At 39.4% G+C, this 26,700-nt stretch overlaps 2 long non-coding RNA genes across 2 annotated transcripts; both read left to right on the top strand.

Annotated features, from left to right (window-relative positions):
- The first annotated feature begins 1,844 nt into the window (after window positions 1-1,844).
- LOC136256631 (uncharacterized) lies at window positions 1,845-2,546 on the top strand. The gene is made up of 3 exons (XR_010701573.1): window positions 1,845-1,910; window positions 1,974-2,229; window positions 2,277-2,546. It is a non-coding gene; the product is annotated as an uncharacterized lncRNA (long non-coding RNA).
- Window positions 2,547-13,031: 10,485 nt separating this feature from the next.
- On the top strand, window positions 13,032-13,847 carry LOC136256611 (uncharacterized). The gene is made up of 4 exons (XR_010701563.1): window positions 13,032-13,227; window positions 13,289-13,423; window positions 13,474-13,561; window positions 13,620-13,847. It is a non-coding gene; the product is annotated as an uncharacterized lncRNA (long non-coding RNA).
- The last annotated feature ends 12,853 nt before the right edge of the window (window positions 13,848-26,700 follow it).

Genomic DNA, 26,700 nt, shown 5'->3' with positions numbered 1-26,700 from the left:
GCCTTAGCTAGCTACAATGATTTAAGAGTCTATAGTAATGTTTGTAAGTTATTAGTAAATAAGTTCAAATCATCATAATCAATTATTGCAGTGGGTAAGTTGTTCCATTCATTAATTGTTTTTGAGTAGAAGCTCTGTTGATACGTTACAGTAGATGAATTTGGAATAATGAAGTGTTGGGAGTGATACTGTCTGGTGTTCGTGTTTGGTGGAGATAGTGATGTGGAATTTCAAGTGCATAGTCATTGTGTAATATTTTAAATAGTGTTTGTAGTCTTGTAATCATGCGTCTTTTGAGTGTCCCATCCTAAATGTTCCAACATTGTATTATTGTATTGTATTAATGCTTTACAGTGACCAGCACTGAAGGTCTGCAGCAACATGTGCTGCAGCCTTAGGATTACCTAACCTAATTTCAAGGACTTAGACTTAGTGACTTATAGCTGAAAAGGTGTAACAGAAAAGGGGCCAAAGTAAGGAAAAAATCCCTCCAACCCCAGGAATCGAACTGCAGGTCACCCAATGTATAGTCGGGGCCACACTCAGTCTCCTCCAGGAGGGATGGATTTTCTTCCTTAATCCTAAAGTATTTATTGTATTAATGCTTTACAGTGACCAGCACTGAAGGTCTGCAGCAACATGTGCTGCAGCCTTAGGATTACCTAACCTAATTTCAACATAGATGTAACTGAATTATAACGTCCATAATCATTGAGTGCCCATCTTGTAGCTCTGCGTTGTACCTTTTCCAAATGTTGGATATCAGCGTTGAAACCGGGTCGGGTCAACCGGGTCACATTTTCTCCGGGTCTCACCCGGATTGGATCACGTGAGAAACGAAATTGTTCGTTTGACGACGTGGAAACTTACAAACGCTATCGCGTAGCTCTTTCGTGAGCTACGCCCATTTATCGCGTTACCAACATACGCTCAGGCACGCCCATTTATTAGTAAGTGCAGTATGTAGCACGAAACTGAGGGTATCTATGTGAGGGGTAGCTATTGTCAGTAGGTGATGACTTTTTTTTTTTTTGGTCTTCAACCTACAGCTAGGCTGAAGTTGCAATATTTACTCAACACGAATCGAACGCTCAAAACGTAGTCTCGTTCGCTCGAGACTAGCCAAAACATAGCTCTTATCGCACGCCTATTAATCCGGGTCACATCCGGGTCAAATACGGGTCAGTGGGTCATCCGGGTCAGCAGTAGTGTCCCGGTTTCAACGTTGTTGGATTTATTTATTTATTTATTGATTAGCAAAACCCATCAAGGGTATAACGCTAATGTACAAAAAAAGGTCATGTATGTGATTAACTAGATAAATAATCCTTAAAAAATCTAGATTACAATTACTTAAATTCTGAATATTCAAGTTATTCCAGTCAGGGATTGTCCTTGGCAGAAATGAATAAAGATATCGGTCCGTTCTGGCATACTGTTGCATAAACTTTTGATCGTGGTTAGCCCTGGTAGTTGTTAAGGGGGATGGCACTGGCAAATACTGTGTAGGAATATGTATCAACTTGTTTACGAACTGAAATAGCAGAATTAAACGTGAATGTCTTCTACGATTCTCAAGCGATGGCCATTTCAACGTCATTAGCATGCCGGTTATACTGTCTCTGTGGTTCCTCCTCCAAGGTTTGTTTATATCTCCAGTATGGTGGGGATCCCAGACTGCTGCTGTATATTCCATTGAGGGACGGACCATTGAAAGGTAAGCTGCAGCTTTTACATCTGTAGAGCAGGTGCTTAAATTAATTACGTTTTAGAAGTTTAGAGTTCGTGTGGCTTTACTTGCAGTGTGAGATATATGTGGTGACCATGATAATTTCTTGTCCAGTAGTACACCAAGATAAATATGTTGATCTGCAGTGGTTAAGACTTGATTGTTGAGTTGATAATTAAATGTAAGTGGTGATGTAGGCCTAGTAAATCGCATTATAGTTACATTTGTTAATGTTGAATTTCAGTTGCCATGTTTCTGCCCAATTGGATAATAGATCAAGGTCCTGTTGTAGTTGAAGGGTATCCTGTTCAGTATTTATTACTCTATAGAGAAGACAGTCATCAGCAAAAAGACGTAATTGCGAGTGAATATTCTTGGAGATATCATTAATGTACAGAAGAAACATTAAAGTACCAATTACAGTTCCCTGTGGTACACCAGATTGAACTGGAACTGGATGTGAGGAAATACCATTCAGGACTACACATTGAGATCTTCTAGTAAGCCATGTTTCTATGAATTATAGATGTTGTTGCTTATTCCATAGTGTTTAAGTTTCTTGAGAAGTCTTTGGTGAGGGACACTGTCAAATGCCTTGGAAAGTCTAGCAGGATAACATCAACATCAACTTGCCTCTGATGGTCCAGAGCAAAGGACAGGTCCTCCACCAAGTCAATTAACTGTGTTACACAAGAATGTTGGGATCTAAAACCAAGTTGATTAATAATTAAGATGTTGAGATGTTCTATGATGGTGTGATATATTATGTGTTCCATTACTTTAGAACAGACAGAGGTTAGAGAAATAGGCCAGTAATTTGAAGGTGCTGTACGACTTCCTTTTTTGTGGATTGGACATACATTGGCAGCTAACCAATCAGTTGGTAGAAATCCAGAGTCAAGAGATTGAGAATAAAGGATTTGTGAAACTGGTGATATTTCTTCTGCAGCTTTAATATATATATATGGAGATATATGGTCCGGGCCACTGGCTTTGTTGGTATCAAGTGTAGACAGCAGATGTTGTATACCAGAAACTGTAAATGTAATATGTGACCGGATCTTGGAAAACCTACCTTTTGGGCACAAGCTAACTTTTTAGGAAAACTCAAATGAAAATTTCAACAATATTTTTTAATAATTTTTTGCACATTTAGATAAAGCAACTATTAAACCTTCTTGCTGTGACGTTTCACACCCATAGCTTCTTTTTCCTAGGCGATATGGATGATTATATCAGACCATGTAGTAATTTCACATGCGTGGGACAACAAGTAACTTACAAATTAGGTGATTTGTTCAGGTGCTGGAATGGCTAAAACTTAGTCTTAGACAATGATACATGGCATTTAATTGCAGAAAAGTACCAAGAATGCTTCATTAAACTATCAGAAATGTCTTAAAGTATTTTAGATGGTAAGAAAGGAATTATTAGTAAACAAAGTGATTTGTCACCATTTGTCACCCTTAATCACCCACAGAACTTAGTTTGTAATGTACAGGACAGATATCTCAGGAATGCTTAAAGATATTAAGCTGAAATTTTAACACAAGATAGATGAGTACCTAGTACCTCATTTAAGGTATAAAACAGAAAATTGACCCATGTGCCAAAAAGGTAGGTTTTCCAAGATCAGGTCACATATTAGGAATACATGGTAATGAACTTCCAGAGTTGACCATGGGAGGAATATGCGTCAGGTTTTCTTTGGTAAAGGCTGATTTGAAGTAGTTATTCTGGCTTGCATACTCCTACAATATTGTGTAGCTATCTCCTGCAAGTTGTGTATGCATATCATTGTGTCACCCATCACTGTGCCATTGCAGGGGCAGATCTAGGATTTATAAGAGGGGGGGTAACTCAAGGTACTAATCGCTTGGGTGGAGGTGTGCAAAGCACACCTCCCAGCATGTGAAGCATGCTGGAACTAGGGGGTCTGGGGGGATGCCCCCCCCCCCCCCAGGAAATTTAAAAAAAAAGATGCTAAATACTGCAATTTGGAGTCATTTCCACATAAAATGCATATTTCTGCCTGTAGATATTTTATATACTGCCTTTAGATATGCATGGCTCTCTGCAGCATTTGCTAATGAAAAGGTTTGGGTAGGTTCAGACAACCAAGTACATGATGCACCCTCTCACAATTGCGTGCAAGATAATGTTGAAACTGGAAAATTTTGAAATTTGAGATTGAATCTGAGAGCATTTTCAATGGAAATTGTGTACCTGAATTAAGCGTATTGGTACCGGTAATAACTACACAAGTAAATGAACAAGCCTTTTAAACAGACCAATGCACTTCATTGTATGTATAGGTGCAGGAAAATTCCATAACAGAACCAACTTATGCTTACACTGAATGTTCTATTAGAGTAGTTAGGTGACTGCTCTATTAGAGTATCTCGGTCTTGTACACCTCCAATGCTGATCCGGGTTCTTGTTACATAACCTTTAGCATAAATTCACTATTATTAGTCATCATATAATTATGCTAAGACAAAATTTCATTATAATACTCAGCATATTGACAAGCAAAGCCTAAAAGTGAAGGGGGGGTTTCAGCCCCCAAAACTCACCCCCTAGATCCGCCCCTGCATTGCTACACCACTAATAAATCTTATTTAGCTCTAGTTGATGTTGATATACTGTGCTGTATATTGGTTAATAATTTTTATGTGTTGATGTTGCCTATAATGTATTGCTGCATACAATACTGCAATAATGTATAGTTCTCTCCTGTATATATGTTTTGTATACATATACTGTGTACACATCACTGTGCCATTACCACACCAACGATGTACTGGCACAGCTACTGGTGGCCGCATAGATAATATATACCTCCGGACAGAGGTATATATTATCTATGGTGGCCGTTACACAGTAAAAATAAACTAGTGAACGTCACTACTAAATGTAGTGAACGTCACTATACTAATGCACCTATCAATGTATTGCCCCACCACCCCCCCCTCGGGCGTAAGTGGGGCTTTACAGGGGGAATTGACACGAAACTGCTGCCCCACTATGGGGCATTTGACGATCGTTCAGTAAGCACCCAAATATTTTTTCCTTCGCTGATGTCAAATCCCGAGTAAACCCCGCATTGCAACTGGGGCCAACGGTGGGGATTTGACACGATAGGTTTGCCCTACTATGGGGAATTTGACATTCGGCTGTGTCAAATCCCCACTATAGCCCCATATATGCCCGAGGGGGGGTAGTGGGGCAATACATTGATAGGTGCATAAGGTCTACCACAATACTCACTATTTTTGTGTAGTGACGTTCATTACTAATTTTGTAGTGAACGTCACTACATTGACCACCAAGTATTTGTATTTATATATTTGTATTTGTATTTTAAGGATAAAGGCTTATGCCTGTACATCCATAAACAAAATTAATAATTATTATGTACTTAGCTATTCTAATTACTATACAAAATCAAATAAGCAATTACTGTAGTGTCTGTCCAGCAGTGTTTTAAAATCATTGACAGAGGGAGAATCAACAATAGATTGGGGTAATGAATTCCAGTCATTGATAGTAGTGACGTTCACTACAAAAAATAGTGAACGTCACTACTTAAAAGTAGTGAGTATTGTGGCAGAGCAATTCACTACTAAATTTTTACAGTGTATAGTTAAGATAGGTGGGGTCTATTCTACGGAACGGAAAGGAATGATGGACTAAACCACGGAATGGAAAGGAATGATGGACTAAACCACGGAACGGAACGCTTTCTCAAATTGAAGCTTGCAACTTACCATTGCTGAAACTGCCCTTACAAGTTATCAGTGGCACCTCCAGTGGGTGATTAAACATAAGATAAAAAGAATTAAAGGATCGATTGTGGGTTCTTGTTCGTTGTCATTAGTAACGAAGTATTAATTGTGGGATGAGCTGTATTAGTGATGTTCATCCATGCTTCATCTATGGATATATCAAGAAGGGCACTTTTTATGAGCTGTTTTGCTTATTTTGACTTTAAAAAACAGTCTGGGCCAGCTTTTCAAGTCATAAATCAGTGTACAAAGCAAGCAGGAAGACACTAGTAACAGGAAAGAACCAGCTGAATTAAAACTTGAAGAATTCTGTGCAGTATGTGAGGAACAAATATTTTGGCAGACCGCAAAGAGGCTATATTCTGCAAACATCACTGAAGTGTATGCATGGAATTATTAACAGCCAGTGCAGTGGACTAATGCTGTGTTCAATAGTGAGCTGATTTTTTCTGTTGCACAAATTCAAGGATGTGTCTGACTGCTAGCCTTGAATCAGGCTAAATGCCAAAACTCCAAGATCAACCAAATCTTAATTATAAGCCTTCTATACATGTGAAACCATGCCCATAGCCACCAGGCAAACGTGATTTGGACCAAGATGTGTGTGTAATTTCAATATATCTAGTCAGACCTGAAATGGAACACTCACATTAATTACATACCACCTAAGAATTCTAGAATTTCTTAAGTGTAACATTTCACATGCTTCAATTCAAACAAAACAGGTTAAATCTGTTCGTCTGTTTTCAAGCGATTCCCAGTCCAGCTGGTCCATGAAATTACAGTGGGATCACATGTATTTGTTACAGTGCGGGCTGCTCTGTGTTGGATCTACTCTAGAGTTGAGATTTCAAGGTAGACTGCCAATGTACCGACACTAGTAGCATATTTAAGTGGAGAACAAATGAATACAGTAATGCTAGATTATTTATGTATACCAAGTTTTCATAATGAAATTGATATCCCATTTTGATTTGTACCTCCACTTTGCAACATATTCAAGAAGTTACCACCCTTTTAATCTCCATCCACTGTCGTTAATTAACCAAGATCTCACCAGTCTTTTTTTTCCATCTACAATTTTGCTTTGGAACAATAATTAACTAAAAGGCTCTAAGTATTTAAATCTGTAATTCACCTTATTGTAGTTGTACTAATTTTATTGATTTGTCTTTATGTTTTCTTCATTTTCCTTTGAAGTTGTACAGTATAGGTAAACAAAGATAAATTTTCTCTCCCATCCTAGGATTTCTATTGACTAAGAAAAATTTAATTATTTGTATACCGGCTCAAAATTGAGAAAATATAAAGAAAGTGAATGAATATTAATAAAACATAGTCAGTTTGCTTTTGGTGTCTCCAACCGCAACAAAAATTCGATGAATCCATGCATCTCCATCGCTGGTCGTCTGAACATTTTGAAAGTGATACCTCACTCAATCAACCACATATTCTGTTTAGTAGACTGAATAAAGTCATGATCACCTAGCCTTTTCCTGTCACCAGTAACTTTCTAGTTAATTTCTCTGTGGATATTATGCTCTGAAACTGAAGAAATTGAATGGTCTTCTAAACTATTTATCTTGTAAAGATCAGCAGAAACAACTGACATCCAATCAGCTACTGTATTGTAGTAACAAAACTTGCCTTGGTCATGCAATAAATGAATTGAAGAGACCTGCTTGATATATCAGGTAGTAGAACAATCACTGCATGAGACAGCTATTAATATTTTATTATTATCCTATTCAATTTTTCTGGAGGCTCCACTGATAAAATGCAATTTCAGCGATGACAGTGGCTAGCCAAGCTGCAAGTTTTGATTCAGAAAGCATTCCATTCTGTAAAATAGACTCCATCCTGGATTCAACTCACTACTCGGGCTGAGATATCTGGCAATAGTCCACTACTCTGTTAATGAATCATTAATGTTCACACAATGTAGCCTCCTCGAGGTATCTGATTGTTTGCTCCTCACACACTGCACAAAATTCCTTTAGATTCTGCTTAGACTGAGTTGATTCAGCTTGTCACCATACTTGTTTCCTTTGTAGTGTAGCTACATACTGATTTATGCTGATTAGAAAGGCTGGGCCCCAAACATGTACATTTTAAAGTCAAAGTAAGCAAAAACAACTCACATACTAGTAAAAACAAGTCATGCATTAAGTTCCCTACTTGATACATCCGAAGATGAACACATTGAGTCAGCGATTCCCACGTTACTGATGACAACACTGCACGAAAAGTAATTATAAGATGTCCTGCTTGTGTCAGCATGTAGGAAATTTTTTTAATGATTTCCTTTAGAATTTCCTATTTGAGTTATCATGCAGGAAATGTTTTTGAACATTTTTGAACATTTTCTGTACAATTTCCTGTTAGTGTCACATTGCAGTAAAGTGTTCTAACATTTACAAGAAATGTAGATAAAATGAGTATTAAGATTTTCACCACATTCATGACTAGTGAAAATGCAGCTGTAAACTGATCAAATGGATACTACAGGTTTCTTTTGTTTAGCTCAGTGTAATACTGAGCCAAAACATGGTTCTCAACACAACATAGGCTTTCAACATCATATAACAGAGTGTCTCTATAACAATGTGTAACACTGTAACCCATATTATGCTGCTGCAATAACTTTTTAGTGGTATATGAATTGTTATACTAAGGAAGCTCTATTTTACTTTTAAAATTAACTTTACGTGATGCCAGAATTGTATCTAAATCATATTTCTCAGTGACTTACCGTGCTACAGAAAAAACAAGCTATGGCATACAGTGATGATACTCAACCCTTTAGGGCTTTCAACATGACAATGTAAACAGTCAACACGCGGAGCTGGATAGTTATGTACTGTATGCCAAGGTAAATATTATGGCCTTAATTGTGTGTTACACTTTGTGTCTTTGTACAATATGGATGTTAGAATTTGTCATGAATAGTGACAGACAGCTGGGGAGTATGGCGTTGTGACAAAGTGTTTATTTTAGTAAATATCTAGCGATGGCTTTACTTACTGTTTCAGCGGTTCACCATCTTCATGCTATGTACTTTAATGTATACTACAATGATATACCTGGATTTGTGGAAAGGTACTGATTACTACGATAAAATAACCTGCACTTGATTGCGAGGAGATAAAAAAGAAATAGTGCATTTCATGAATATAATAATAAAGGAAATGTAAGTGGCTATGAATATTATACATGTACACCATAAAAATTTCCCCTAGTGTATATATAAGGAATGGGAATATATGCCTTTACAGTTATGTGGGTGATTATGTGTAACATAGCTACAGTGCAGTGACTAAGTTGATGCCATCCTATCATTCCCGGTTATCGCTCGGGTGACATATTATTGTAATGTTGCTTTACATTAATTTTATAACTGAAGCAAGCTATCAACTTAGCTATGATGATATCACATCATTTTACATATAGCTAGTTTCTGTGTGCATTAGCTGCATCGTGCTGTCTACATTACCTGATACATGATGCATGCAAGTCTACATTGACAATATACAATATGGCTAATCTCAACTCTTTGGTCAGTCATGGATGACGTTAGCACAGTATACTGTAATGTTGTGACCTCCCCTAGTCACTGTTGAGGCACCACAGCCAACTGTGGTATAGTCTTTCCCGCAATCCTATAGTGGATGGTTGTCAAACTAAAAGGTGTTAGTCCTTGTGTCACTGCCACTGGGCACTTTCTGACAAGTGTATGTAATGTATAACAATAAATTACTGATTTTTGATTGTATATGTGTACTATCTATAGTTCATAATAAAGAGATCTTATAGTATGGACTCTTGGTACAAGAGGTTATTGGTAGAACTTTATTGCAGGAAAAAAACACTAATGACACTTAGATGGTTTATTAATTGCAATGTTGGTTTACAGTTAAATAGAAGCCATGCAAGAATTATGATGTAGTAAGAAAACAAAATGTTTGGATTACAGCACTCTCATATGGTGGTCTATAGCTAGTATCACATTAAATTTTTTTAGTTCACAGATTTGCTATAGACCTGTATGCCTTAATAACATTATGAGACCAACTAGATGTGATCATCATTCACATGTAACTAGTAGCTAGTAATGTGCAAGGACTTGCATGAGGAATAAAGTTCTCTTAAAATTAGCTATTTGCTAAGAAACTGCATGAGTGAGAAGGGTGGTGGCAGCTAATTGGTCATATTCATAGAGTTGAAGAATTACACATAACTATATTCAAATGTTTTGGTAGACCTTTTTACCTGCCCATTTCTTTGTTCTGTTGTAAATGAGTTTCTGGTCACCTCTTAGCAGCAATGTGTGAACAAAATTCTATCATGTCAGCGAGGTAAGAGTTTAATCTCAGAGGCTCATAAGATGGAATGCAATCCGTCTATGTACATGTGTCCTGCTTAACTATGTTACCTGATCCTGCATGGTGGTAGCTGCAGCTTTATGTGTTTAAAGTGTCAAGTGTTCACAATTTTTTCACAGCAATATGTGAAACACATTGCTCTTCAAAGCAGGCAGTGAAGTGTAGCTTAGTAATCTACTCTATGAATTTCCATACTGGGCATCCACCACAGCCGTTAGCGTTATTTCATTAGTGGTTATATCCAATTAGTGGCTTGAAGTAACAGCTGTTAGTGTGTTTGTGTCGCCAATGCTTGGAAGGGACTTATATACTTTGCTATTCATTCATGTAAGCATGGTCTATAGACATTTTGAATCACAAAAAAACTTCTATAGCTGCTAACGGTCTGTCACTACCAAATGCATGAATTTTAGTAGGCACAATCAAAGTTTGGTAATTGTAAGGTTTCAGCCAGGGTTAATGCTTAGTTGCTGTTGCTGCTTCCTTGAGCAAGAAAGGTTACTCACATTGCTCCGGTTTACCCAGTTGTTAAATAGGGACCTTTTTTAAATGGTGACTTTTTTGGTAGCCCTACTTTTAAATGCTTTTGGTTGAATACATATTAAATTATAACATTACTTTGTTCTGTTGTAAATGAATTTCTAGTCTCCTGTTAGCAACTATTGTGTGCACTATAATACATACCTACATGTCAGGAACATGCATTAAGCATGTAGCAAAGTAAGTTTCAATCACAGAGGCTCTTAAGATGGAATGCAATCCATCTATGCACATGTGTCCTGCTAATGGTGGTAGCTAGCTTTTTCTATATTAAAACTAACTTAAAAGTGCCAAGTGTTCACAATAATCTCCACAGTGATGTGTGAAGCATATTGAGCAAAAGCTCTTCGAAGCAGGCAGTGATGTGTAGTGCAAAAAATTCTATGAATTTGCATACTGGGAATCCACCACAGCACATTATTTCATTAGTGTTAATGGTTATATTCATTTTAATGGCTTGAAGGAACAGCTGTTAGTCTGTGTGCCAATAGTTTGAAAGGACTTATACTTTGCTATTGCTTTTGACTCATGCATGCATGCAAGCACGGACATTATAAATCACAAAAAAATTCTGTAGCTGCTAACAGTCTGTCACTATCAAATCCATTACCTTTGGTAGGCACAATCAGTGCTTTGATACATGGAAAAATTTAATGTTGTGTAGTAGCTAGTGTGTGTGTGTGTGTGTTTGTGTGTGTGTGTGTGTGTGTGTGTGTGTGTGTGTGTGTGTGTGTGTGTGTGTGTGTGTGTGTGTGTGTGTGTGTGTGTGTGTGTGTGTGTGTGTGTGTGTGTGTGTGTGTGTGTGTGTGTGTGTGTGTGAGAGAGAGAGAGAGAGAGAGAGAGTAAATGAGGCAGTTAAGATAAGTGGTCTGAGTTTGGTAATTGAAAGGTTTCAGCCAGGTTTGATTCCCAGTACAGTTACCCAGGTGTTAAGTGGCAACCTAATGACAACTGGGGAGGCAGACCATCCATAGCTCTAATATAATATATGTAGTGGGTGAAGGTACAGGTGATACTTAATTGGGCTGCCATACCCACACATTCACATGAGATACTGTATGGTACACCTTTCTGTGAGTTACGTATAATACTAGTCCTGCCCTTGAAGGATTATGCTTACGATGACTCTTAGCACCAGCCTACATGAGTAGCTAGCACACAGATACAGTCAGGTAGGCAAGTGGTAGCTGAAGAGAAGGTATTGTCTTTTGTGTGTGTGTTTGTATGTGTTTGTGTGTTGGGCTTTGCTCTGTTAGTGTAGGCTAAGGCTGACTAAGAAGTTGACAGGAATGCATTCAAGTACATGAATATTTTTACTAATCAGTGTGGACAATCTAATTAGCCACAGTGCATCCACCGCACTAGCTATATGGCTGCGCATGGATGAGGTCACTGCTCTATCATGCTCGTATATATATACCAACAGCATGCATGCATGCACAGATTGCACACAATCACCTTCGCTGCATGTTTCTTCCGATTGTTCTAGTCGCAGTTAATAACGAGGCTCTAGCAATGATGCAGCTTGTTGTCATCCAGAACTAGAACAGTGCTTGTTTTTTTTTTTATTTATTTACAGTGCTTGTGCTCCATGGCAGACTTACCTGCAGGTATAGCTATAAAGACTGTCACAGCATTTATGATCGTTCATAGATATCGCCTCTTCCATCCTTTTCCGCCAATTTCTAGCGACGCCACAATTGTATACCTTTGCTACAGTAGCTAGCTACAGTGCTACACGCATTTGGCGGCTACAAAATCGCATGTTGCTTGCTGGCACAGGGGCGTAGCCAGGATTTTTTGAAGGGGGGTTCCAGCACCAGCATTGAGTTACTAGAAGCAGGGGTCTGGGGGCGCAGCCCCCAGCCGCTGAGAGACTTTCAATATTTTAATAAATCAAAACTCAGCAAATCGCTATATTTTATGCAAAAAGTACATTAATTATGATGCATTAAGTGGCCCTGGGATGAAGGTACTGTAGTACTGGATAAAGTCACCTAGTGGAAGCAGACAGCATAACACATAGAGACACATATAGCTAGTAATCTGTAAGTGATGGTTATATCTCACTGTGGTATAGGAGCCATGAATCCACTGATACAAATGACGATAAACAATATAACTATACAAATATGCATAGCATGAATTCATTTTGCATAACACAAGTGATAAATTACTGGAGCTCTATATCTTTAAACACTGCATACCAAAGCTATAGCAGTATAAGGTCATGCTAAGTTTTGCATTTAATGTTGGAATGTCTGAAAAACTTCATATGGACATGGATATTTACATGCATGTTCTATTAGAGTATACCTGACTGCTCTATTAGAGTATATACCTGACTGCTCTATTAGAGTATATCGATCTTTTTAACAAGTTTTGAAGAGGGCTCATGTTACCTCTGTAAATCCTTCCCTGAGAGATGAATGTAAGTTTTATCAATTGTTGTGCTGTGCCATTACACTATATTGCTCACTCATTTTGTCCTGCCACACTAAATGGTGTGTTAGGATCCTGCTTGCAGAAGTCTAAATTTTACAGGGGGTTCCTGAACCCCCCGGAACCCCCCTCCCTACGCCCCTGTGGCAAAAGGAGTAGAGGATAACACCCCCTGGGTCGAGAGACAACTGGGTGCATTCCACAAGCACTCATCATCTCTAGTACAACTACCTCACAGTGAATTGGTTAAGTCTACTTTATAGATGACTGCAAGTGCAAGCTACCCTGACATAGGGAACTTTGCAGAAAGACATATAGGAAGAGCTGCATTTGTAGCAATTGTGAGGTAAGAAGATGTGGCTAATTCATGATTCATTATTAATTTGATATCTATCACTGCATGGCAGTGGGATCTGCCATCAACATCACCTAGCTACTTAAAGTTGTCAAAGGAAGTTACAAAGTAGTTACTGATGCTTTCAAAACTTGGACTGCTGATGATGTCTTGTGGTAGTACTGTATCATGTAGATGAAATCAGATAGTAAGTTCTGCTATAGTTCTTGGAAATGAGTATTTTGTGGTCTATTGAAGTTAGGCAGTGGAGAAACCTGTGATCATGGCTGGATCTTGTGAAAGCTATGATTGACACTGTACAAGGAATAGTATACATTAATTCAAGGTTTGTTACAGAAAAAAATTGCTATAGCAATATTTTTATTGTAACAACATTTTTACAGATGCTACCTATAAGAACTATATATAACTAGTGATGAAACAGATTAAGAGAAGAAAGCTGCACTCAACGGACAGAAGTAAAAGAGCAAATCTACATTAATTTTAGTGATGTAACATCCCTCAAAAAAAAAGAATCCTGAAGGTGTCAAGAACTTCAATTTGTGAACTGAAAATTATAGTTGCTGTACAAATGATGTGCTATTTTACTTATTAATGAAATACGTATTGTGGGTAGTAAATACAACACAGGAGGGAGACATTGCTAGCTATATTACTAGCGCAGTATAAAGCAGATGCACAATATAGAAAATGTTGATTTCATCTACAGGATTTTTTACATGCTGCATGCATATTTCACAGTGTTAAAATGTACATTTCTTCACTGCCTCATTTCCAGCACCATTCTAGATGCAGTAAATCTTTCTCTATCCTCTGTATGAAACTTTACTGAAATCTACTAATGTTTTAAGTATGAAATGTGGCTGAAATGACAAATTTCATGGCCATTTTATACGCATTACCTACAAGCGGACATGGAACTTTTCGCCCAGTGCAACCAACAAGAACCCACAATCGATCCTTAAATTTGTTTTATCTTTCTTGGGGTGCGTTTGATTACCTGCTGGAAGTGCCTATGGTGCCACCGATAACTTGTACAGCAATGGTAAGCTGCAAGCTTCAATTTGAGAAAGCATTCAGTTCCGTAGTTTAGTCCATCATTCCGTTCCGTTCCGTTCCGTTCCGTAGAATAGACCCCACCGTTAAGATACCACTATTGTGTTGTATCTGTCACTACTGTGACATATTGAGTTGATTTGGGGATCGTGCCTTCACCACCTAATAGCCTCAACAGGGGGGCTGTCATGTTGGTGTATGTACTTGGTTGTATGCGACGCGGTCCTAGTAATAATAATAAATAATAATATTAAGTCTGCCGGAAGTGTGACCCCGGCAGCGAAAGGCTGACCAATCAGAATCGAGGAGTTTCATAAGACACGTGCATGGATGTGGAGGAGTGCCAGCTTTGCGCCGCTGGAGTGATTGGTTTTTATTATATTATAAAAGCAAGAGCTGAAAGAGCGAACTTGTTGTCATCATACTGCTAAAAGCTGTTGTGTGATGAAGTTCCTGACTAGCACGGTTGGGAGACCTTTCAAACGACAGCTCGAGTGGCAGCTCCTCTGTTGTTTGTTCTCGTGTTTGCTATGCTTCACCTTCGCTAGCCCTTCAGAGTCTACAGGTGGGTATTTATATAGTATTAACATAGATTATAGAGGTATTAATCATCGGTGACTTTGTGGCGACATATATGTCGTGACAGATCAGCTCAGTAGTACTATAAAACTTCATCTGTACAGTCGATTGGAGAATTGTTGAAATTTCTCTTCCCCTGCCGTAAACATTCCGTGAGCTGAGAAGTATTTGTAGTGACGCCGGATCAGCCGTATTAAGGAAAAAGATCAGTGTGATTTAATTGCTGTTGAATCCGTGGCAAGGACAATAAAATTTACTCACAAGGAGCCTTACGGAAACACTCACGGTACGGCATACTTTTTTCAAGAATTCTTTTTTTTAAAATTTATTTTTTATTTTTATTATTATTATTATTATTTTTTCTTGATGGACTGCCCTTGCCTACCACCCCCAGCACATAAATGGCCTGTGCTGGACAAACCGGGACTTTCTTAGTCCACGGCAAACTGAGACTCTGCCCGAATCAGCTCCACAATTGGGGGAGTCTTAACATAGTGACCGATGGATGAGCGGGCTCCGCGGATGCATTGTATGGAGGACCGCAAGAGAAAGATAGACAGCACCTTAACCACCCCATGACAACAGAGTAATCATCGCCCCACTTATTTGAAAGTTGACGAGCCAAGCGTTGATAAAAAACAGAAGCCTCATGAGCCAGACCACCAGAGGCAGACATTACCAAGGGGGTAAAAGAGGCATGCTCCTCCTCACGAATTCTCTGAGCATACGCGCGTTTCTTAATGTTCTCGTGCCTCCGATAACAGGAGGCCAGTGAAGAGGACGCATTAGAAGCAGCCAGAGGGTTGAACACCCGCACATCCACAAAACATCTTTCACTTCTTCCACCCCAAAAACCATTCATGGCGATGTCAAGACGGGCACCATCTTGGATATTGGCAGAAGCAGGGTAGTCCTGCTGTGAAACCGGCTGGAGCTCTGGTTCAACAGCTACCTGAGAGCATACTTCAGTCAACAGGGTAGCAGTTAGATCTCTGATCTCATTGTGTCAGATAGAAGGCAAGCCACCCTTGGGACAGGATAAAGCATGCTCCACTGAAAAGGAAGTCCCACATGCACAGTGAGCAGGAGTCCGCTGAGGAGACCACCCATAACGTAGTGCCACGGCATCATGAAACGTGGACTTATGCAGTGCAAAGCCATGTTCCTGTAGGGGCCGGGTGGTAAGCCAGTTGGAGGCCCCTTTGGCTGAGGCTAGATCTAAAGCGCGTTGAGAGGAGGGATCCAGGTTTTCAAGAATTCTGCAATCAACTGTACTTAGGGTCCCCAATGAAAAAAATCGACTTTCACCAAAAAATGATTTAGCTTCAACCCTTCTTTCTATTGATGCAGACCAGCTTAGTTTTCCTGATGAAGGGGCTGCAGTAGCTGCTGCCGCTGTTTTTTCCTGACTTTCCCAGTGATTGTTCCATCTCATCAGTATTTCGCTTAGGTTCCCTGGGCTAGTGGTGAAGCACCTCGTACAGGCCCTGCCTTCTGTGCAAACCCTCCAGTGCCCAACTGGTAGACTTGATAATAATAATAATAATAATAATAATCTCAGCAAGATTTGCAAGCATTTTTAGATCAACGTTTGTTTGGTGATTTGTATGTGCCTTTCAGTATTAGGGATCAGGCTCGTTTGACTGCCCTGGCACATTCCTCTGGTACCAGTAGTGGTTGGTTTAAGGCTATTCCTTGAGCCTGTCTTGGATTAGTCATCCCTGGACCTGAATTTGTTGTGGGCCTACATCTGTGGTTAGGAGTTGCTTTATTTCCTCATTCTCCACTTTGTATTTGCTTCTCTCCCATAGATTGCTTTGGTGATCATTTGTTACGGCTGTTCTCATGGTCCAATGAGAATCCGTCGTCATGATGCCCTGGTCAACATCCTTTATAATGCTCTATCACAAGATCACCCTGGTGTTCTCAAAGAGCAGTGTGCTTCTTATAATGATGGCTTACGCCCTGGCCACCCTGACTTCCAGAATGGTCGTTCTGCCTATTTTGATGTCTCCATACGCAGTACTACTCAACCTGCTTATGTTTCCTCTTCTACTTCCTGTGCTGGGGTGGCTGCTGCAGCTGGAGAGTTGGCCAAGGATGAGAAACATCTGGCAGCTGTAATGAAGGTGGGAGCTGATTTTATTCCCTGAGTAGTGGAAACTTTTGGAGTCTGAACCCCATTTGCTTTGAGATCCTTAAACACCATTGCTGACCGAACCACCCCTGTAGTGGTGTTCCTCCCAAGTTGGCACAAAAGAATCTCCTCCTACAACTGTCTGTTGCCTTATGGACTTACAATGCAAGGATGATCCTTTGATATTGGGCTCTACAGGGGTCTGATGATGACAATCCCCTTTACCCTTAGTTAGTAGTAGTAGTAGTATTAGTGGTACTGTAATTGTAGTAGTAGAGTTAATTTTGTATTTAGTTACCATTCTACTTGTAATTTGTGTTATGTATTGTATTCACTAAACTGTAACAATTTCTTTACTACTGCAGGATACTTAGCTTGTTGTACTGATATTGGAACCACTACAAATCAGAAGCCGCGAGTCTTTTAGATTGAGAAATTAGCACATTGTATTTTCATGTATTTCGTGATTTGCAACAAAAACATGGAATTGTAAGTGCAGCTTCTTGCAAAGGACTGAGTCGAACTTTCTTATTAGTTGTATGTTATCTTAAGTTGTTGTGCTCTGCAAACATAATGGGTAAACGTCTAACTGGGGGGCTTACAATGGCTCGTTTTGTGTCTGCAAAATCATGAAAAATGTGTTTGAGTTGCTCTGGCTCCTACCACGAGAGAGCCAGATCTTCCTCACAGCATGGCCATGCAACTGGATGCGGGGGGTTCGTCACTTCTCGAAGGGTGTACGAGATTTCGAAATCACAGTGATTTCTTTGAAATCAATGATTTCATTAGTGATTTCATGATTTCAATTGTGATTTCGTGATTTTAATTTTGATTTCGTGATTTCCGTGATTTCACCATAGTTGACTCTTATGGAGCTAGAACAGGTCTGGAAGCTTCGTCATCAGTGTCCTGGATGGTAAAAGTTATATCATCACTAGTTGGGAAACAAAGATGCTAGGAACATAGCCGGTTGGCTGAGGTCCAGGCACCAGTAGGCGAGGCAGTAGCGACCGGTGATGGTTCGTGGTTCACCGAGTCAGTGAGGTCGTATGGTAGTGCTGATGATTAACAGGCAAGCTAACAGTGCAAAAGAGTCTTAAAAATGATTTAATTTACTAGAAGCAGTCCCAGAACTTCGTGCATAAGTTATAATCATTCTAACAAGGGTAAAAATAGGCGTGGATGAAGGAATGCCGCACTGGCCTGTATGCTGGCAATTGAGCTGGCAATCCACAACTATCAATACCATTATACTCTTAGCCACACAATATTCAACTGGGCACCACTACCCTTACCACTTCATCCAGGTACGTATAGCTACATGAACCGGCATTCCTTCTTTCCAAGAGCTGTCATCGACTGGAATAATTTGCCAACTTCAGTGATTGAGTCAGAAAGTACTAGCATATAGCTACTACATATTTGTGCTGTAAAGTAAAAAGCATTGCCTTTTACCGGTAGATATAATTAAGCAGTACTGTTGTACATGTTATCTTATATTGGAATTGGTTACTATTACATGGTTGCGTGTCATCCATGGGTCCACATGATTTCAGTTTCACCTTTATCTACAATCATCACTGAGTCATGATGAATTTTAAAACAGTATCTTTGGCAGGTAGATAGACTTGGTAATGATTAGGTAAGTGCTCTCAGCAAAATTTATGCGCTATACACTGCTAGCTCCAATGCATCCTGTGTTATCAGTTCTTCAGATAATACAATGCAAACCAGTGAGAGAATAAACGTCTTAATGATTAAGACAAAATATACGTTACAAGCATACAGGGGCCTAGACACAGGGGTACCATGTGCTGATGGATCAGTACAGGAGCCCTGGCAAGACTTACATTAACTAAAGGTAAATTAAATTACAATACACAAAAAAAAAACAAAAAAAAAAACAAAACAAAACAAAAACTATATCTACATATAAAGTTTACCTAAGGTGGTCTAAAAGATCCCAGCCCGGGGAGGCTCTAGAATTAAAAATTCTGTAAGAACAGGACACAGCAATGCGAGCTGCCTGCTCAAACAAGGATCTTATGGTTTTCTTTGGCACTTCACAAGCAGTAGCCATTTGAGCAATTGTTTCTGGCAAAAAGTGGCCTAAACAACCAATTTCTATTTTTCTGCATAAGTATTGCAGGTATACTCATTGCCAGCAATGAGTATACCTGCAAAATTTAGCAGAACGTATAAACCTTATACAGCACAATGATTGTATATTCACAAAATAGTTATTAGTAAGAAATAAGAATGTATACCTCAATATGTGATGTATTTAATCTACATGTAATAGCCAAGCTGACTTATGCAGAAAAATAGTTACTTGTGTGTACTAGCTACCAGTTTGATAATACACAATAGATTAAATCACACCTGAAAGTTTACATGAACAATATCTCTGCTAACATCAGTAACGTGCACGTCCCTTCTTTCACAATGGAATTGAAAACTAAAGTGGCTCTCTGGTAACAAACCTGATCTCATTTCATTTTGACTAGCAACCACAGCAGCAGGAAACACTTAAGTACACAGTTGAGTGAGTTGACTGATCTGGCTACATCCATGGTCTTCATTGTATATGAGTTTTGTTTTATATGAAATGTTTGCTTGTGAGTTGTGCAAAGATGTTAAGTGGGTCAGCTGAACAAGCAGAATCATAATATGTGAGCTAATTTTTGAATAGTTAACACCTAGTAGTTACTAACCAGTACTGACATACATGTTTTCTCAGACAAGTTGCATATTTGTCCTGAAGCTAGTAGTAATGCTGGGAACTACTTTCTTTGCAAAAGTGTGCTTATAGTTTGCAGACCTTCTACATAGTTAACCCGTTTCGTCATTAACGGTTAACCCATGCAGTCATGTACTGTCAGTTATTGCTGCAAGTAGAGCCTAAATTGCTAGTTAACACTGAATAGATTCTCAGATCACTCGTGTGGCTCCAGTAATGGAGGCTATTGACCATTATAGTGGACTCAGCTTGGGCTGTAAAATTCAAGAGATTGGCAGCCGAACCAGTGTCAGATCAAGTGATTCGAGCCTTAAATCGCTGCCAGATCAAGTGATTCTGGCCTTAGATCATTTCTGTTAAGTTCCAATTAATAATATCGCGTCGTTCAATTCGTCGGTAATTTACGGAAATATACGGAGTTTTACGATTTTCATTTTCAAAAGTGTGATTTCTGATTTCTTTTGAGTGTGTGATTTCATGATTTCAAATGTGATTTCTGAGGAAGCGTACGAGATTTCAAGAGTGTCGGACCCCTCGACTGGATGTTCCCTCAGTCTATAATGCAGTTTGAAAAGAATCCTAAACTGTACGCTATCTGGCTGGTGACGATGAAATATTACAGTGATTTTACGAATAATAATGCAGCCCACTGCTTGTGCAATTGAAACTACTTTACTAATTATGGGTTAATTGCAACACTAACCACTCACACTTTAAATATATCAAACCAGATGGCACGAAGCTGCAGCTGCTTTGGTGGCAGAGATCGCCGACGTCCCAAATTGGCGATAAAATATTTCAACATCACCAGCCAGATAGCATACATCCTTGGATTCCTTCCATCTTTGCGGTATAGACTGGATAAGCATCCAACCATGTCACTATGTGGTGAGGAAGATCTGGCTTCTCTTGTCGTAGATTGTAGTGCTTTCAAAACAATTTTTTTACGATGCTGCTTTGAAGAAAGCAACCTTGTGCAAGCAATACAGCCAGTCATTTGTCAATAACTATGTACGTTTGCAGAGCATAGCAAGCCTAGATAACACCTAGCAAATAAAAATGCTCAAACCATTTCTTTGACAGTAGCTAGAAACTGATCTAGGCTCAGCTTGGTCAGTTTCTAGCCCCGGTTTCTAGCTACTGTCAAAGAAATGGTTTGAGCTTTTTTATTTGCTAGGTGTTATCTAGGCTTGCTATACTCTGCAAATGTACGTAGTTATTGGCAAATGACTGGCTGTATTGCTTGCACAAGGTTGCTTTCTTCAAAGTAGCATCGTAAAAAAATTGTTTTGAAAGCACTACCATCTACAATGAGAGAAGCCAGATCTTCCTCACCACGTGGTGACACGGTTGGATGCTTACTTAGTCTATACTGCAAAGATGGAAGGAATCCAAGGATGTATGCATGCTATCTGGCTGGTGATGTTGAAATATTTTATCACCAATTTGGGATGTCAGCGATCTCTGCCACCAAAGCAGCTGCAGCTTCATGCCATCTGGTTTGATTGTAAGTGGTTAGTGTTGCAATTAACCCATAATTAGTAAAGTAGTTTCAATTGCACAAGCAGTGGGCTGCATTATTTTTCGTAAAATCACCGTAATATTTCGTCGTCACCAGCCAGATAGCATACAGTTTAGGATTCTTTTGAAACTGCATTATAGACTGAGGGAACATCCAGTTGCATGACCATGCAGTGAGGAAGATCTGGCTTCTCTTGTGGTAGGAGCCAGAGCAACTCAAACACATTTTTCATGATTTTGCAGACACAAAAACGAGCCATTGAAAGCCACCCAGCTAGACGTTTACCCATTACTATGCACGTTTGCACAGCACAACAACTTAAGATAACATACAACTAAAAAGAAAGTTCAACTCAGTCCTTTGCAAGAAGCTGCACTTGCAATTCCATGTTTTTGCTGCAAATCATGAAATACGATGTGCCTCGTGGCTTCTGATTTGTAGTGGTTCAAATATCAGTACAACAAGCTAAGTATCCTGCAATAGTAAAGAAATTATTTGGTGGAAGTCAATTTTTTCATTGGGGACCCTACTGTACTGCCAGCATTCCCCACCCTGAACCCATGTTGTCACCAGCCAATGCCGTCTTACTACTGGATTACTACTGCCTCCCTCCAAACCGTTGGTGCAATGCAGGGGTTATGATATTTCAGTGAAAATTCGGTATAAATTGGCAACAATGGTGAAATTTCTGCTTAGGCCATTCCATATAAATTTCCTGTTTCCCATTCTGGACTCAGGCATATTTGCATGAGGGCGGGCTGTCCATTTCCATTATAAGGCCATCATTATTATATTGTATTGCTTGTTTCCTGTCACCTAGTGCAGCAAAAACTGATGCGGGCGGGAGGTGATTATGGAGAGGTATGTAATATAAGTGTTTTTGGCAATAATGGACATGCTGGAAAGTTACCACTTTGGCAACTTCTCAGTTTTAGCAATTCCAGAAATTACCAAAATTGGTTATTTCCCAGAAATGCCAAATTTGGCAACTTTCAGGATGTGAATTAACTCTTCTTGAAGGGTATCCTTTGGCAGTGAGTAGTGAGGACTGGCTACTCAGGCCATTCTTCCAGAGACCCTTAACCCCCTAGCTTAGCATTAATTTTGTTAGGTCTGTACAATGCATAGAACAGCAAATTCTAGAGACAAGAAACCACAAGCTACAAAAACAAATTGCCAAAAATGGGAAACAGGATGTGACTTTTGCACATTCCTGAGATGTTACAAGACAGTTTATGTCTTGAGGTAACAATCCCTTCAGTATACCATCAGTGGGGATTGGAACCAGGAGTACTTTGCATCAATGGGCGGCCGTCTCCGGGATCTACTCCGCTAACTCCATCCCCCATTCTCCTTAGTTCTAGCCTCCAACATGCATCAGCAGTGTGGCACAGGGTAACATTATGCATATACCACATCCATAATCCATCCCTGGCAGTATATTCTTTGAGTAGCACAGTGTACAGGAATGGACAGGTCAGTCTGCTTAAATTCTCTAGTACTCAGATTGAGGAGCGTCGCTGCCTCTCTGTAACAACCAACGTGTCTATATACTTCAGAATAAAACATCCAGCTTTTAATTCAAGTATACCCAACGATGATGTCAATAGGCTAGTGGCTTTGATCCATCACCGTTGGATCTTGGATGGCCCTTCTAGATTAGTAGTCTAGGTGGCATTGTTTCGGGTGTAATTGCCGACCACCCTCATCAGCAGACCATCGGCAGACACTTCTTCCTTTGGACAAGTGGAATAGTACAGTGACTGAGGTTAATGTCCCCCTTGCGTGAACAGGGCGAACCTTGGCAGAGACATCAGCCAGCTTGCTCCTAACACCCTTGTGCGATGATAGCTCTCCAAGTAAGCTAGGTTTACAAACAGCAGGCATTTGTAGTTGCTCCACACTATCTCAAATTAGTCCAGGCCCCACAGGTCTTTTAAGCACCATACAGTTACAGACTCCCTGTGTTCTTCCTCACCAAGATCCTGCCTCGGACACCAGCTGTCCAGACAACCTAGCAGGTTGGTGGGTGTAACCTGGAGAAGGGGCTACTGGCATTTGCCCAAGTGAATTAACTCTTCTTGAAGGGTATCCCTTTGGGGGTGAGTAGCGAGGACTGGCTACTTGAGCTGTTCTTCCAGAGACCTTTAACCTCTAGCTTAGCATTTGTAATGTCTGTACAATGCATGAAACAGCAAATTCTTGCCCTTTTTATAGAGATGAGAAACCACAAGCTACAAAAACAAATTACCAAAAATGGGAAAACAGGATGTGACTGCACATTCCAGGATGTGCACGATTGCCAAATTTGGCTATTCCTGTACACATTACGGTAGCTTCACAAAGTTACCAACATTGGAACTTATAAGTAGTGGCTGAAAGTTCCCTAGCTTGGAATTGTATGTACTCTCTTTATATAACAAGTACACAGAAAAAAATTGGAATTTTCAACTAGAGTAGGTACCATAGCACCTCGATAAAAAGTACTGAAACAAGCTGGAGTAGTGCATGATATTAAATCACAATAAAACAATAAAAAGTGCTATATCCCTACTGTGCATTTCCATTATATCAAGACACGGTAGTGTGTCGTGCGGCCCAAGAAGCCGGCACGCAACACCCGTGAGTATATTAACAGGAAGAACGAAAATGCAATTTGCACACCTCCATAGCTCTGTGTTGCCTTGATGAAACAAGACAATTTTTGCTGTGGACACGCCCTCCAACTTCAGCACTCCACTTTCCAAATTTGAGTGAAATCGCTTCCAGCGTTCCCGAGATATGTGACTTCAAAAATTGGCTTAGTTTCTTCATTTTTTTTTCTTATTTTTCTTCAGTCCTCTTTTCGGGTGGGGTCTATTCTACGGAACGGAATCATGGACTAAACTACGAAACGGAACGCTTTCTCAAAATGAAGCCTGCAGCTTACCATTGCTGAAACTTCCCTTACAAGTTATTGATGGACCTATAGCCGGTGATTAAACAAAGCCCCAAGAAAGATAGAAACAATTAAAGGACTGATTGTCGGTTGTCATTAGTAACAAAGTACTTATTGTGGGATTAGCTGTCTCAGTGATGTTTATCTAAGAAGGGCAGTTAATGGATCGCTAATTTTCTCTAAAGCTTACAGTATGTACCTTGTTTACGCTTAGTGTGACTGTATACTACAGTCTGGGGCCAGCATTTCAATCATAAATCAGTACACTGAATGTTGTATGCTGCAAAGGAAACAAGCAGGAAGACAATGGTGACAAGAAAGAGCCAGCTGAAGGAACTCAGTCAAAATGTAAGGAATTTTGTGCAGTGTGTGAAGCGCAAACATTCTGGCGGACTGGGCTGTGTGCCACAAGGAGGCTATATTCTGTGAACATCACTATAAGTGCATGGATCCATTAATTAAACAGGTGGGATCTATGGTACAGAACAGAATGGAATGATGGACTAAACTATGGAATGGAGTGCTTTCTCAAATTGTGGCAACTCATCGCTGAAACTATCCTCATTACAAGTTATCAGCAGACCTCCAGCGGCAGCTTGTGATCAAACATTCTCCATATTAAAGGATTGATTGTTAGTTTTCATTAGCACCAAGATTAGCTTTCTCAATGATTGTTTCCCTAGTAGTGCTCTTCAATTCATTTATTACATGATTGTGAGGCTGTTACTGGATATATACAGTATAGCTGATTGGATGATGTCATTCAGTTAATTGTTTCTGCTGATATTGATGAGATAGTACAATATTTAGAAGGTTAATCAATCTCATTGGTTTCAGAGCATAATCACAGTAGAATTTCCTGAAATTGTCTTCAGAAACCAGAAAGACACTGGTGTGACAGGAAAAGGCTAGTTGATCATAACTCGATTTTATTTAAACACATAGTGCGTGGTATCACTTTCAGAAAGTTTAGACCACCAATGTGAAGGTTGATGAGATGCATGGATTCATCAAAATTTGGACATTGATAAGAATTTTTCTCTCAGTAAAAAGAAAATCGTACTGTGTTTTTAACTGTAAAAATTCTTGCCTTATATACATAAATGTTCTAATAGTCTATAATTATTGTGTGCTACTTAATAAAGTATATGTACTATTTACAAGTACATGTGAGTTGGATGATACTCTTGTTGGTGTTTCTTACTGACTGAAAACTTCTTTACTATAATCTGTAATCTTTTAGATGGCAGTCAAAGACGAGTGAGCCTAGATTTGGGTTGCAAGACATTAAATATCCAAATTAAAGTAAATTGACTGTCATAATTATTGTCTTCTAAATTTTAAATTTTCTCAGTCAATAGAATCCTGCCTTACAATTTACATACCTAGCTATTTTGTACTTTACAAATGAAGATATACACATAGCAGCAATTATACAATATGGTGATTATAAAGAAATGATGTGAGTTAGAGTGGCAAAGTCTTTGGCTAGGTTAGATATATACTTTCACAAAATCACTGATGGAATAAAGGTGGACTGGTATCAGCTGGGTCTTGGATGAAGATGAAGGTTGGAGATTAAAAGGTGGTAATTTCTTGTCTTGAATATGTTGCTAAGTGGATGTATGCACATCAAATAACTTCACATGTTGGAATAATCTTAACATTTTTTCACCACTATTTTCGAGTGAGGATTCTTAGTCCATGCAGCTGGTCCAGTGGGATCACAGGTTCTTGCTATGAAGCGCGCTCTGCACTAGATCTGCTGTAGTTTATATTTCAAGGTAGACTCCCAGGGAGCCCACACAAGCCACACTGTTGCAGCAAATTACAGTACATGCTAGTTTCATTGTATGGAAAGAAGCATGTGAAATGTTACACTCTAGAAATCCCTAGGATCTTGGTCCAAATCAAGGTCTGGTGGCTATGAGCATGGATGCATGAAAGGTTTAGGAGATCTGGTTGATTTTGTCGGTGGTCTCAAGTATTGATTCAAGGCTAACAGTCGAAGACTTGGCTAACTCTTTGTCATACAACAGAAAAATTTCAACTCACTACTGGTTTTAGTCCACTGCAGTGTTAATGAATCCATGAACTTTATTGATTTTCACAGAAAATAGCCCTGTTGTGGCACTCAGTCCGCCAGAATGTTTGCGCTTCACACACTGCACAAAATTCCTTACATTTTTACTGAGTTCCTTCAGCTGGCTCTTTCTTGTCACCATTGCCTTCCTGCTTGTTTCCTTTGTAGCATACAACATTCAGTGTACTGATTTATGATTGAAATACTGGACCCAGACTAGTGGCGTAGCCAGGAAAAAATTTGTACTGAGGCAAAGTTTATGCATTAACCTAGCTACAGTAATTATAATCTAATCCAAAACAGCCAAGCTGTAAAAAAAGTGTGCGGCCCTCAAAAAGGCTGTGGTGAAAAAAGATGTGAAATCCAAGGTGGCGGCCAAGAAATGGCTGTAATGGTAGGTTAATGGTAA

The sequence above is a fragment of the Dysidea avara genome, chromosome 5, assembly GCF_963678975.1.
Source record: "Dysidea avara chromosome 5, odDysAvar1.4, whole genome shotgun sequence".
Taxonomy (NCBI): domain Eukaryota; kingdom Metazoa; phylum Porifera; class Demospongiae; order Dictyoceratida; family Dysideidae; genus Dysidea; species Dysidea avara.
This window is presented reverse-complemented; position numbering and strand designations above follow the sequence as displayed.